Genomic DNA, 12,568 nt, shown 5'->3' on the forward strand with positions numbered 1-12,568 from the left:
TGCCTTGTTTCAGGTGAACTGTTGTGTCCTCACCTTTGGTCTAACATTTTCATAATCTCCAAACTGTTCCCTTTCAGTTGCTACCATGGTTATGCATATGCTCTTCATATTTCTTCTGCAAGAAACATTTCAACGTAGCCCTATTCGTATAGGCCAATTCTCACGTGTTTAAAGGGTTGGACTTAGTAACTCGAGTAAATCGTTATCAGTTTGTGTGCAATTCATTAGTATGTGTATTTAATCAATCAATCTGTGTGTAATTAAGCAGTATAAATCATTAATTAGCTGTGGTTGGTTCTATGGTACCTGAGCCTAGGTGTGGTATCAAGTGCCAGGTCGTTTTGACCAGGGAATGAAGCTAAGGTATACTGGGCAGGTAGACGCACCACAATCGTCTCTTACCTGATTGGACTGGATAGGTAGCCTAGATAATCACAAGCCTGTGCACAGTGGTACAAAACTGATTGCAATGTCGTCGTTAATGATGACGTAATCCGGTTGTGATGATGTAATTTCAACCAGCTTTGACACAATCTAGTGCTTCATTTGGCTCAGGGGAAGTTTTAATTTATTTATTTAATTTATTTCACCTTTATTTAACCAGGTAGGCCAGTTGAGAACAAGTTCTCATTTACAACTGCGACCTGGCCAAGATAAAGCGAAGCAGTGCGACAGAAACAACAACCGGTTCCACCATATTAGTCTGTATCTGTTTTCTTTACGTTACCATTTTGGAACTGCAGGTGTTAGTGGGCTAGGGGAAGGGCTATGTGTTTTTCACATCAAGCTCACTTCTGTTCCATGATACTTTATCTCTGGACCGTACTGCATCCTAAAGTCTTCACTTCTCTAGGTCACCTCCAGCCCCTGGAAAAATGAGCTGAGTGTGGTGAACTAAAAGTTCATTTTTAATATTGAATCACTTTGATACATTAACTTCCTTTTACACTGTTGGGGCAGTGGTTGGTGGTAAACCTTTAGAGAGTATAAGGGCTGATTGGCCTACTTTAGCTTACTTGCCTTTTCCGCTCTTTGTCATGTATTGACCACAGAGAAGAGAGACGGAGGATGTTTTCTGGATTTTATTTTTCTTTCCTTTCTTTTTTTCCCATCATCCATCCATCCATCCATCCACAATTCACGTTACACGCATGGCGAAGAAGTGGTGATAGGCTTCTTCTTCTCTTTTCGCTTGTCAAAGTTCACCTGCCTGCCAGACGGCTTTTGAGATTAACGTTGCCTTGACGACAGAGTGGAGAGGTCAGGAGGGGCTAAAAGAGGCTGATTAAATTTCCCACTTTCTGCATTCCATCAAAGAACTGGGATTTGGTGGGAGGGTCTGTCAACTGCTGATTAGCTTTCAAATTGCAAACTCCTTAATCGTCATGTTGGTAAATACATGTACTCTGCCTGATGGCTGTTTTTACAGATCTCTAAATGAGAATTGAAATCTGTGCAGCATACTCCAACTCAAGTGATTCAGCTAGCTGGTACTACTGATGAAGGCAGTAGATGGTGAGACGCTTATCTTCTGTGATTTGCTTCCCAGGAATGTTCATAGATATGCATAGTGTTCTATATATAGAATTATTATGACAAAGAATAGATTCTTCATCTCTTCTCTAAGCTCTCCCTGAGCTTATGGCCTTTAAATCATGTTTGAGTAATGAAGCACACACACGCCGTCTCTTGAGTAAAATAAAAAACGGAGGGAATTTGAGCTGTTCAGGGTGAACTTAATCATTGCTGACATGGTCACAAACTAGTTGGTATCTCTGTAGACAAACGGTCAGGCAGCGAATCACGCACTGCACCGTCAGCCAGCCCTCTCAGTACTATGGAACTGTTTGTGGAACATGTTCTACATATTAAAATGAGCCAAGACGTGGTTTACAAGAGTTCCGCTTTCTCATTCAGACACACACTCACGTGGTAGGCACACAGACACACACTCACGTGGTAGGCACACAGACACACATTCATGCATGCATTAGGCGTGTGCGCACAGGCCCTTACCACGTACGTGCACACACACACCACTTCACACATCCTATTCCAGAGTGAGCTCGTTGGTTTACTCCCTCGCTGGTTTTCTCCCTCGCTGGTTTTCTCCCTCGCTGTTTTTCTCCCTCGCTGTTTTTCTCCCTCGCTGTTTTTCTCCCTCGCTGGTTTTCTCCCTCGCTGGTTTTCTCCCCTGCTCTATCGACATGCTAGAGCATGTTTTTGCTAATTGCTCAGTATCTGTTTACATTTGTTTAGAAAGTGGTAACCACAAGGGGGAAGAAGCTCAATTTGAATGCAGCAAATTCCCTAATCATATCTAGCAAACCCAATAGATGTGGAACGCAGCAGCACAGAGCTCACACAGATCAAGAGAGTGAGCGGGTGAGCGAGCCACATGAAAGGGAAGAGGGAGAGAAAGGAGGAGTGTAGATGTACAACCACAGTGTCAGCGGGGGCTAAGACAGGGGTGCTGGGGTGTACAGTCGTGACCGTGTCCCAAATGTAGGGGTAAAGAAAGGAGAAGAGCTGCTGCCTTTGAGATGGAAATGGACGTGAAGGTGGAGAGGGCGTCAGAGGGCTGGATTAAAAATTCAAAAGAGCCTTTTTGAGTTTTGATGGGCTGGGAGAAAGTGAGAGAGAGAGAGAGAGAGAGGGAGGATGGACCGGCACTGACAGGGAGTTAGTTTTTCATCTAAATAATTTTTACTCTCATTCCAGTGTTACAGGGAAGGGAGGATGATCAAATCTGGTCCTCCTACTTGACAGACAAGGCCTACTTCACACACTAGCTCAGACTGAAAGGTTAATTTGTTAAGACCTATACAATCTTGTTGCGATTTCACATATTTACTTCACTAATTAAACCATATTCAGTGGTTCCCCATGCTGTGTTACTGTAAACATGGCTACATAAATACGTAAGATTTATTGATTGATGGATAAATTAATTAATATCCATTCTTGTTTTTCTACTCTCACCATTTTTATTCTCCAAATGGCTTGTCTAAATGTGGGACTTGAGTACACAGTGCAGTGGTCCAGTCCTCATTTCCTCCCTGTTCCATCTGATTCAGACATGTTAACCCCAGCTCCCAGTGGGTCAGTTGACTGCATTTCATTAGGGATTAGGAAGGGGCCTGTTTCCTGAAACCGGGAGGGGGAGTGATAGTAGTGTCACTGAGTCAGAACCACTGACCAGTCTCTGCTCATTCTGGGAGGACAGAAAGATGGGACAAACAGAAATGCATATGTGGCCACTGGGAGGCTGTACGCACCTATGAGATTGGATAATGTCACACACTAACCAATCCTGTTAGAGATAGCTGGATGTACTATAGATTGATGTAGGACAGTGGCCTGACAGAATAAGGGCTAAGATGGGTATAGGACAGTGGACTGACAGAATAAGGGCTCAGATGGGTGGAGCACAGTGGACTGACAGAAATAAGGGCTCAGATGGGTGTAGGACAGAGGACTGACAGAATAAGGGCTCAGATGGGTGTAGGACAGTGGACTGACAGAAATAAGGGCTCAGATGGGTGGAGCACAGTGGACTGACAGAATAAGGGCTCAGATGGGTATAGGACAGTGGACTGACAGAATAAGGGCTCAGATGGGTGTAGGACAGTGGACTGGGCAGGTGGTGAGACACCGGAGAGCATGATGTACAACACACTGACATGCTGCTGTCCAGCAGGGTTCAACATTACAGAACACACTATTGTGTAGAACAGATAGGATTATTTCAAGTACAATAGGGAAGGATGTTAGCTATGTTCATTAACATTTCTACCTCTAGCTTTGGGAATGTTTGACCTACCTGAATACACACCAGCAGTGGAGGCTGGTGGGAGGAGCTAATGAAGGACAGGCTCATTCTAATGGCTGAAATTGTATTAATGGAACAGTATAAAACATATGGAAATCACTTGACTTCCATTTATTTCATTCCAGACATTATGATGAGTCCATTCTCCTATAGCTCCTCCCACCAGTCTCCTCTGCACAGCAGTGTCTAGGACTGGTCTCCTCCTGCCAGGCAGAAGCCCTGCTGCTCTCCCATGCAGAGGTTTCCCAGGCAGACCTCTTCTCATCCATCCACAGCTTGTTGGTTCACCAGCCAGGAGTGTTTTTTCAGGACACTTGAATCTTCACTGACCCCAGTCTCCATATCAGCCCTAGCTTACAGTAAGCCCTGTGTGTGACGTTATCTTTCCCAGCAGACAGTAAAGAAGGACGGGTTAGGGCAGGGATGGGCAACTCCATTCCTCTGGGCCTGATTGGTGTCACACTTTTTCTCCATCCCTACCAAACACAGCTGATTAATCAAATTGCATTCTAAACTGAAGATCATGATTAGGTGATTATTGGAGTCAAGTGTGTTAGCTGGGGCAAAACTATGACACCAGTCAGGCCCTCGAGGAATGGAATTGCCCACCCCTGGGTTAGGGGGTGATTGGAGGCATGCCCTGTTGTAGAGCTGCTAATTAAACCTGCCTCTCTGCGCATAACTAACAAAGCAGCAGTAGTAATGAGGAAGAGTCTAATTAGCGGGTCAAGATCGGCGATAACACATCTGGCAACCGGAGCCAAGCGTCTCTAGCTGGGCGGGGAAGGTAAGACGCCTGCCCAGTCTAGTAGCCATGTGAACCCTACAGTTGTTTGTTTTCGTGTGTGTGTCCCACCGTGTGTCCAGTTTAGTAGTGATCCCTGAATTTGCCGCAAGTGGGGCGGTACTGGTGGTCCCAGCCAGAACCAGCTGTCAGTTAACCTGACATGAATAGTCTCCAGTTGTCTGTCTGTGTGTGTGACTTTGTTTGTGTTTCTCTTTCTGTGCATGCAGGGGTGCAACTTGGTTTGATAAGGGGGGGGAGTAAACTGCATTTCTACTAGGGCTGTCCCCAAATAAAAATAATCTTGGTCGACCAGGATTAGTCTTTTTCTTTTGAACAATTAATTAGTCCACATTTTTAAATCTGTATTTTTTTTTATACATAAATGTTTCTATATTTTAATAAAATCAACTATGTGCTGAACTTGTCTGATGCTTTTAGCACGTTGTTTGATTAAATAAGACACAAAAGATTCAAGAGGGAGCCAGATATCAAGATAGCCCAAACAGAGAAAAACAAAACTTGTTCCCTACCCTCCTACCGCTGCTGCTGATCTTCGCAGATTCTGCCATTATGCTCCTGAAGTTGCCGGAAAAAGGCTACACCAGCAGTCGGGAGCCTTATACATTTGGAGTGCCAATTTATCTTATCATTTCTACCAGTCTGAATGCCAGTTAGGATTTTCATATGCACATTTTCGTGGAACAATTTAATTTATAATAGTCTTTGTATCTCAAAATCATTGTCTGTGGTTAATCTGCATTCTATCTAAATGAAAATTATACCAGTCTAAAAGTAGTAGCTGTTTTATTGCTATGTAAAAATAGCTTACAAACGCCAACACAAAAACATTGCAGCCTGCAGGTAGAAAATATCCTGATAAAAATAAATATCCTATAAATCACATTGGCTACGCATGGCCTGTCTGCAACAAACTTGAAACGCATCAGCTGGGTCGCCCTAAAACCTGAGACATTGTATAACATATTCTGGGGCCCCAGAGTTTCCTGCGCCAGTGAGCTCGGGTTAGACACAGCTGTAGGCTATTTGTGCAAGGGAAAATAAGTAATCGGGGGTTTTATGACGTTTCCACTGGATCAGAGCATTACATTTTTCCCTTTGTGGTTATCGAAAGGGAGAGAATTGGAAATATTGTCCAAATGCTTTCAGTAACTTTTGTCATTCTCAATTGATTCTAAAAACAGACTTTGTTTACTTGCTGTTTGAGGTGAAGAAAAATTACTTTGAGAAGCTCCACATCTCATTAGTGGTGGTAAATTAAGACAATCAGAAATACTATCAGACAACCCCAAATGGGCACATTTTATAGGCCTACATTTGTGCGCAGACCAGGTAGACTAGTCCTACGTATATGTACGTATTCAGGTGCGCGTTCTTACTCAACATTGACAAGAGCATTTAAAAGAGACAATTAATACATTGACAAAACCCGTAAATGGAATGAAATAAACTAAAAACCTATTTCTCACAAGTGTAGCGCAGGTTGTGATTTCTGCTAAACACGTCCTCTGACAATGAGAACGGTAAATGACTGTAATAATAATATATTGAATGTATTAACGGAAATTACCGTAACCAAATAAACATTGCAGATTAGACATTTGGGAATTAATGCTAATGTGTAGTCTACTACTGGTGATATACAGTACCAGTCAAAAGTTTGGACACTCATTCCAGGTTTTATTTATTTATTTATTTTTTGCTATTCTCTACATTGTAGAATAATAGTGAATACATCAAAACTGTGAAATAACACATATGGGAAAGGGAATTATGTAGGAACCAAAAAGTGTTAAAGTGAGGGGAATTCGTAATTGTTACATGAATTTCGACTTGGACTATTGCGAGTGTATTGTAGGCTAGCCATGAGTTTACCAGTCAAATTGCCAGGTTTAGAGGTTCCAAGCATGTTCTATTCATTCTATTTTCTGTGTCTGCTGCTGCTGCGTTGTGGGGGGCATTGCCTAGGCAACTGAAGTATAATTTGCTTGTTTCAGCAAGAAGCAATAAAGCTTCATTCATCACATTGTTAAGAGTCCATGTAACGGTCGAAACGGACTCAACCACACGAATACCCGGCCCTCCCGTCTTCAGGTTCGTTTCACACACAAAAGTTGGTGGCAACCACTGTTCAAAACTGAGAGATGTAGCAGGAGTGGATGAGAGAGAGCTAGAAAGGGAACGAGAGGTAGGGATAAGGAAGGAAGGTAGGGATAAGGAAGGAAGGGAGGTAGGGATAAGGAAGGAAGGGAGGTAGGGATAAGGAAGGAAGGGAGGTAGGGATAAGGAAGGAAGGGAGGTAGGGATAAGGAAGGAAGGGAGGTAGGGATAAGGAAGGAAGGAAGGGAGGTAGGGATAAGGAAGGAAGGAAGGGAGGTAGGGATAAGGAAGGAAGGAAGGGAGGTAGGGATAAGGAAGGAAGGGAGGTAGGGATAAGGAAGGAAGGGAGGTAGGGATAAGGAAGGAAGGGATAAGGAAGGGAGGTAGGGATAAGGAAGGAAGGGATAAGGAAGGAAGGAAGGGAGAAGGAAGGAAGGGAGGTAGGGATAAGGAAGGAAGGGAGGTAGGGATAAGGAAGGAAGGGAGGTAGGGATAAGGAAGGAAGGGAGGTAGGGATAAGGAAGGAAGGGATAAGGAAGGGAGGTAGGGATAAGGAAGGAAGGGATAAGGAAGGAAGGAAGGGAGAAGGAAGGAAGGGAGGTAAGGGGATAGGGATAAGGAAGGAAGGAAGGGAGGTAGGGATAAGGAAGGAAGGAAGGGAGGTAGGGATAAGGAAGGAAGGGAGGTAGGGATAAGGAAGGAAGGAAGAAGGGAGAAGGAAGGGAGGTAGGGATAAGGAAGGAAGGGAGGTAGGGATAAGGAAGGAAGGGAGGTAGGGATACGGAAGGAAGGGAAGGGATAAGGAAGGAAGGGAGGTAGGGATAAGGAAGGAAGGAAGGGATGGTATCAATAACCAAACGGAATCAAATGGAATCCTGAATGGAATAACCAAATGGAATCGAATGGAATCATAATGAAATGAATCGAATGGATATAACCGAATGAATCGAATGGAATCATCAAACGAACGGAATCGAATGGACCCAATAACCAAATGAATCGAATGGACTCATTATCAAATGGAATCGAATGGAATCATCATCAAATGAATCGAATGGACTCATAATGGAATGAAATCCAATGGACTCATAACGGAATGAATGAATGGAATCGAATGGAATCGAATGGAATGAATGAATGGAATCGAATGGAACGAATGAATGGAATCGAATGGAATCATCATCGAATGGAATCGAATGGAATCATCGCATGAATGGAATCGAATGGAATCGAATGGAATCGAATGGAATCGAATGGAATCGAATGGAATCGAATGGAATCGAATGGAATCGAATGGAATCGAATGGAATCATCGAATGGAATCGAATGGAATCGATAATCGAATGGAATCGAATGGAATCGATAATCGAATGGAATCGAATGGAATCATCATCGAATGGACTCGAATGGAATCATCATTGAATGGAATCGAATGGAATCATCGAATGGAATCGAATGGAATCATCATCGAATGGAATCGAATGGAATCATCATCGAATGGAATCGAATGGAATCAATAATCGAATGGAATCGAATGGAATCATAATCGAATGGAATCGAATGGAATCATCGAATGGAATCGAATGGAATCATGAATGGAATCGAATGGAATCGAATGGAATGGAATCATCGAATGGAATCGAATGGAATCATCGAATGGAATCGAATGGAATCGAATGGAATCGAATGGAATCGAATCGAATGGAATCGAATGGAATCATCATCGAATGGAATCGAATGGAATCATCGAATGGAATCGAATGGAATCATGAATGGACTCGAATGGAATCATCATCGAATGGAATCGAATGGAATCATCGAATGGAATCGAATGGAATCGAATGGAATCGAATGGAATCGAATGGAATCGAATGGAATCGAATCGAATGGAATCGAATGGAATCGAATGGAATCGAATGGAATCGAATGGAATGGAATCGAATGGAATCGAATCGAATGGAATCGAATGGAATCATAATCGAATGGAATCGAATGGAATCATCGAATGGAATCGAATGGAATCGAATGAATCGAATGGAATCGAATGGAATCATAATGGAATGGAATCGAATGGAATCGAATCGAATGGAATCGAATGGAATCGAATCGAATGGAATGGAATCGAATGGAATCGAATGGAATCGAATGGAATCGCATGGAATCATCATCAAATGGAATCGAATGGAATCATCATCAAATGGAATCGAATGGAATCGAATGGAATCGAATGGAATCGAATGGAATCGAATGGAATCGAATGGAATCGAATGGAATGGAATGGAATCGAATGGAATCGAATGGAATCGAATGGAATCGAATGGAATCGGAATGGAATGGAATGGAATCGAATGGAATCGAATGGAATCGAATGGAATGGAATCGAATGGAATGGAATCGAATGGAATCGAATCGAATGGAATCGAATGGAATCGAATGGAATGGAATGGAATCGAATGGAATGGAATCGAATGGAATCATCGAATGGAATCGAATGGAATGGATAATCGAATGGAATCGAATGGAATCATCGAATGGAATCGAATGGAATCATCATGGAATGGAATCGAATGGAATCGAATGGAATGGAATGGAATGGAATCGAATGGAATCGAATGGAATGGAATGGAATGGAATCGAATGGAATGGAATCGAATGGAATGGAATCGAATGGAATCATATCGAATGGAATCGAATGGAATCGGAATGGAATGGAATGGAATCGAATGGAATCCTCATAAAATGGAATCGAATGGAATCGAATGGAATCGAATGGAATCGAATGGAATCGAATCGAATGGAATCGAATGGAATCATGAATGGAATGGAATCGAATGGAATCGATCGAATGGAATGGAATCGAATGGAATCATAATCGAATGGAATCGAATGGAATCAATCGAATGGAATCGAATGGAATCGAATGGAATCGAATGGAATCATGAATGGAATGGAATGGAATGGAATCATGAATGGAATGGAATCGAATGGAATCGAATGGAATGGAATCGAATGGAATCGAATGGAATGGAATCGAATGGAATCGAATGGAATGGAATCGAATGGAATCGAATGGAATCGAATGGAATCGAATGGAATCATCGAATGGAATCGAATGGAATCGATCGAATGGAATCGAATGGAATCATGAATGGAATCGAATGGAATCATCGAATGGAATCGAATGGAATCTATAACGAACGGAATCGAATGGAATCTATAATCGAATGGAATCGAATGGAATGATAATCGAATGGAATGGAATCGAATGGAATCATCGAATGGAATCGAATGGAATCGAATGGAATGGAATCATCGAATGGAATCGAATGGAATCGAATGGAATCGAATGGAATCATCGAATGGAATCGAATGGAATCGAATGGAATGGAATGGAATCATTGAATGGAATCAAATGGAATCATCGAATGGAATCGAATGGAATCATCGAATGGAATCGAATGGAATCGAATGGAATCGAATGGAATCAATCGAATGGAATCGAATGGAATTATCGAATGGAATCGAATGGAATCGAATGGAATCGAATGGAATCATCGAATGGAATCGAATGGAATCATCGAATGGAATCGAATGGAATGGAATCGAATGGAATCGAATGGAATCGAATGGAATCATCATCGAATGGAATCGAATGGAATCATGAATGGAATGGAATCGAATGGAATCATCGAATGGAATCGAATGGAATCGAATGGAATCGAATGGAATCGAATGGAATGGAATGGAATCGAATGGAATCGAATGGAATCATCGAATGGAATCGAATGGAATCGAATGGAATGGAATCGAATGGAATCGAATGGAATGGAATCGAATGGAATCATCGAATGGAATCGAATGGAATCGAATCGAATGGAATCGAATGGAATCATCGAATGGAATCGAATGGAATCGAATGGAATCGAATGGAATCGAATGGAATCGATCGAATGGAATCGAATGGAATCGAATGGAATCGAATGGAATGGAATCGAATGGAATCATCGAATGGAATCGAATGGAATCGAATGGAATCGAATGGAATCGAATGGAATGGAATCGAATGGAATCGAATGGAATCGAATGGAATGGAATCGAATGGAATCATCGAATGGAATCGAATGGAATCATCGAATGGAATCGAATGGAATCGATCATCGAATGGAATCGAATGGAATCGAATGAATCGAATGGAATCGAATGGAATCGGAATCGAATGGACTCGAATGGAATCATCGAATGGAATCGAATGGACTCGAATCGAATGGAATCAAATGGAATCATCGAATGGTCCATAATCGAATGGAATTATCGAATGCAACCCGAATGGAATTATCGAATGGAATCGAATGGAATTATCGAATGCAATCGAATGCAATCGATTCAACGGAATCGAATAAGGGAGGTAGGGATAAGGGAGGAAGGGAGGTAGGGATAAGGAAGGAAGGGAGGTAGGGATAAGGAAGGAAGGGAGGTAGGGATAAGGAAGGAAGGGAGGTAGGGATAAGGGAGGAAGGGAGGTAGGGATAAGGAAGGAAGGGAGGTAGGGATAAGGAAGGAAGGGAGGTAGGGATAAGGAAGGAAGGGAGGTAGGGATAAGGAAGGAATCGAAAGGAAGAAGAAATGGGAGAAGGAAGGAAGGGAATAGGGATAAGGAAGGAAGGAAGGGAGGTAGGGATAAGGAAGGAAGGGAGGTAGGGATAAGGAAGGAAGGAAGGGAGTAGGGAGGAAGGAAGGGAGGTAGGGATAAGGAAGGAAGGGAAGGTAGGGATAAGGAAGGAAGGGAGGTAGGGATAAGGAAGGAAGGGAGGTAGGGATAAGGAAGGAAGGGAAGGAAGGAAGGGAGGTAGGGATAAGGAAGGAAGGAAGGAAGGGATAAGGTAGGGAGGTAGGGAAGGAAGGAAGGGAGGTAGGGATAAGGAAGGAAGGGAGGTAGGGATAAGGAAGGAAGGGAGGTAGGGATAAGGAAGGAAGGGAGGTAGGGATAAGGAAGGAAGGGAGATAGGGAGGAAGGAAGGAAGGAAGGGAGGTAGGGATAAGGAAGGAAGGGAGGTAGGGATAAGGAAGGAAGGAAGGGAAGGGAGGGGAGGAAGGGAGGTAGGGATAAGGAAGGAAGGGAGGTAGGGATAAGGAAGGAAGGAAGGGAGGTAGGGATAAGGAAGGAAGGGAGGTAGGGATAAGGAAGGAAGGAAGGGAGGTAGGGATAAGGAAGGAAGGGAGGTAGGGATAGGGGATAAGGAAGGAAGGGAGGTAGGGATAAGGAATAAGGAAGGGATAAGGAAGGAAGGGAGGTAGGGATAAGGAAGGAAGGGAGGTAGGGATAAGGAAGGAAGGAAGGGATAAGGAGGGAGGAAGGGAGGTAGGGATAAGGAAGGAAGGGAGGTAGGGATAAGGAAGGAAGGAAGGGAGAAGGAAGGAAGGGAGGTAGGGATAAGGAAGGAAGGAAGGGAGGTAGGGATAAGGAAGGAAGGGAGGTAGGGATAAGGAAGGAAGGAAGGGAGGTAGGGATAAGGAAGGAAGGAAGGAAGGGAGGTAGGGATAAGGAAGGAAGGGAAGGAAGGAAGGAAGGGAGGTAGGGATAAGGAAGGAAGGGAGGTAGGGAGGTAGGGATAAGGAAGGAAGGGATAAGGAAGGAAGGAAGGGAGAAGGAAGGAAGGGAAGGAAGGAAGGGAGGTAGGGATAAGGAAGGAAGGAAGGGAGGTAGGGATAAGGAAGGAAGGGAGGTAGGGATAAGGAAGGAAGGAAGGGGGGAAGGGATAAGGAAGGAAGGAAGGGAGGTAGGGATAAGGAAGGAAGGGAGGTAGGGGGAAGGAAGGGAAGGGAGGTAGGGA

At 43.3% G+C, this 12,568-nt stretch overlaps 1 protein-coding gene across 1 annotated transcript in view; it reads left to right on the forward strand.

The window, feature by feature from the left end:
- The window catches only part of LOC139423666 (activating signal cointegrator 1 complex subunit 3), a 164,670-nt gene that overhangs the window by 14,907 nt on the left and 137,195 nt on the right, over positions 1-12,568 (forward strand). The gene's annotated exons all lie outside the window — the stretch shown is intronic.

This window comes from Oncorhynchus clarkii, chromosome 2 (assembly GCF_045791955.1).
Source record: "Oncorhynchus clarkii lewisi isolate Uvic-CL-2024 chromosome 2, UVic_Ocla_1.0, whole genome shotgun sequence".
Taxonomy (NCBI): Eukaryota; Metazoa; Chordata; class Actinopteri; order Salmoniformes; family Salmonidae; genus Oncorhynchus; species Oncorhynchus clarkii.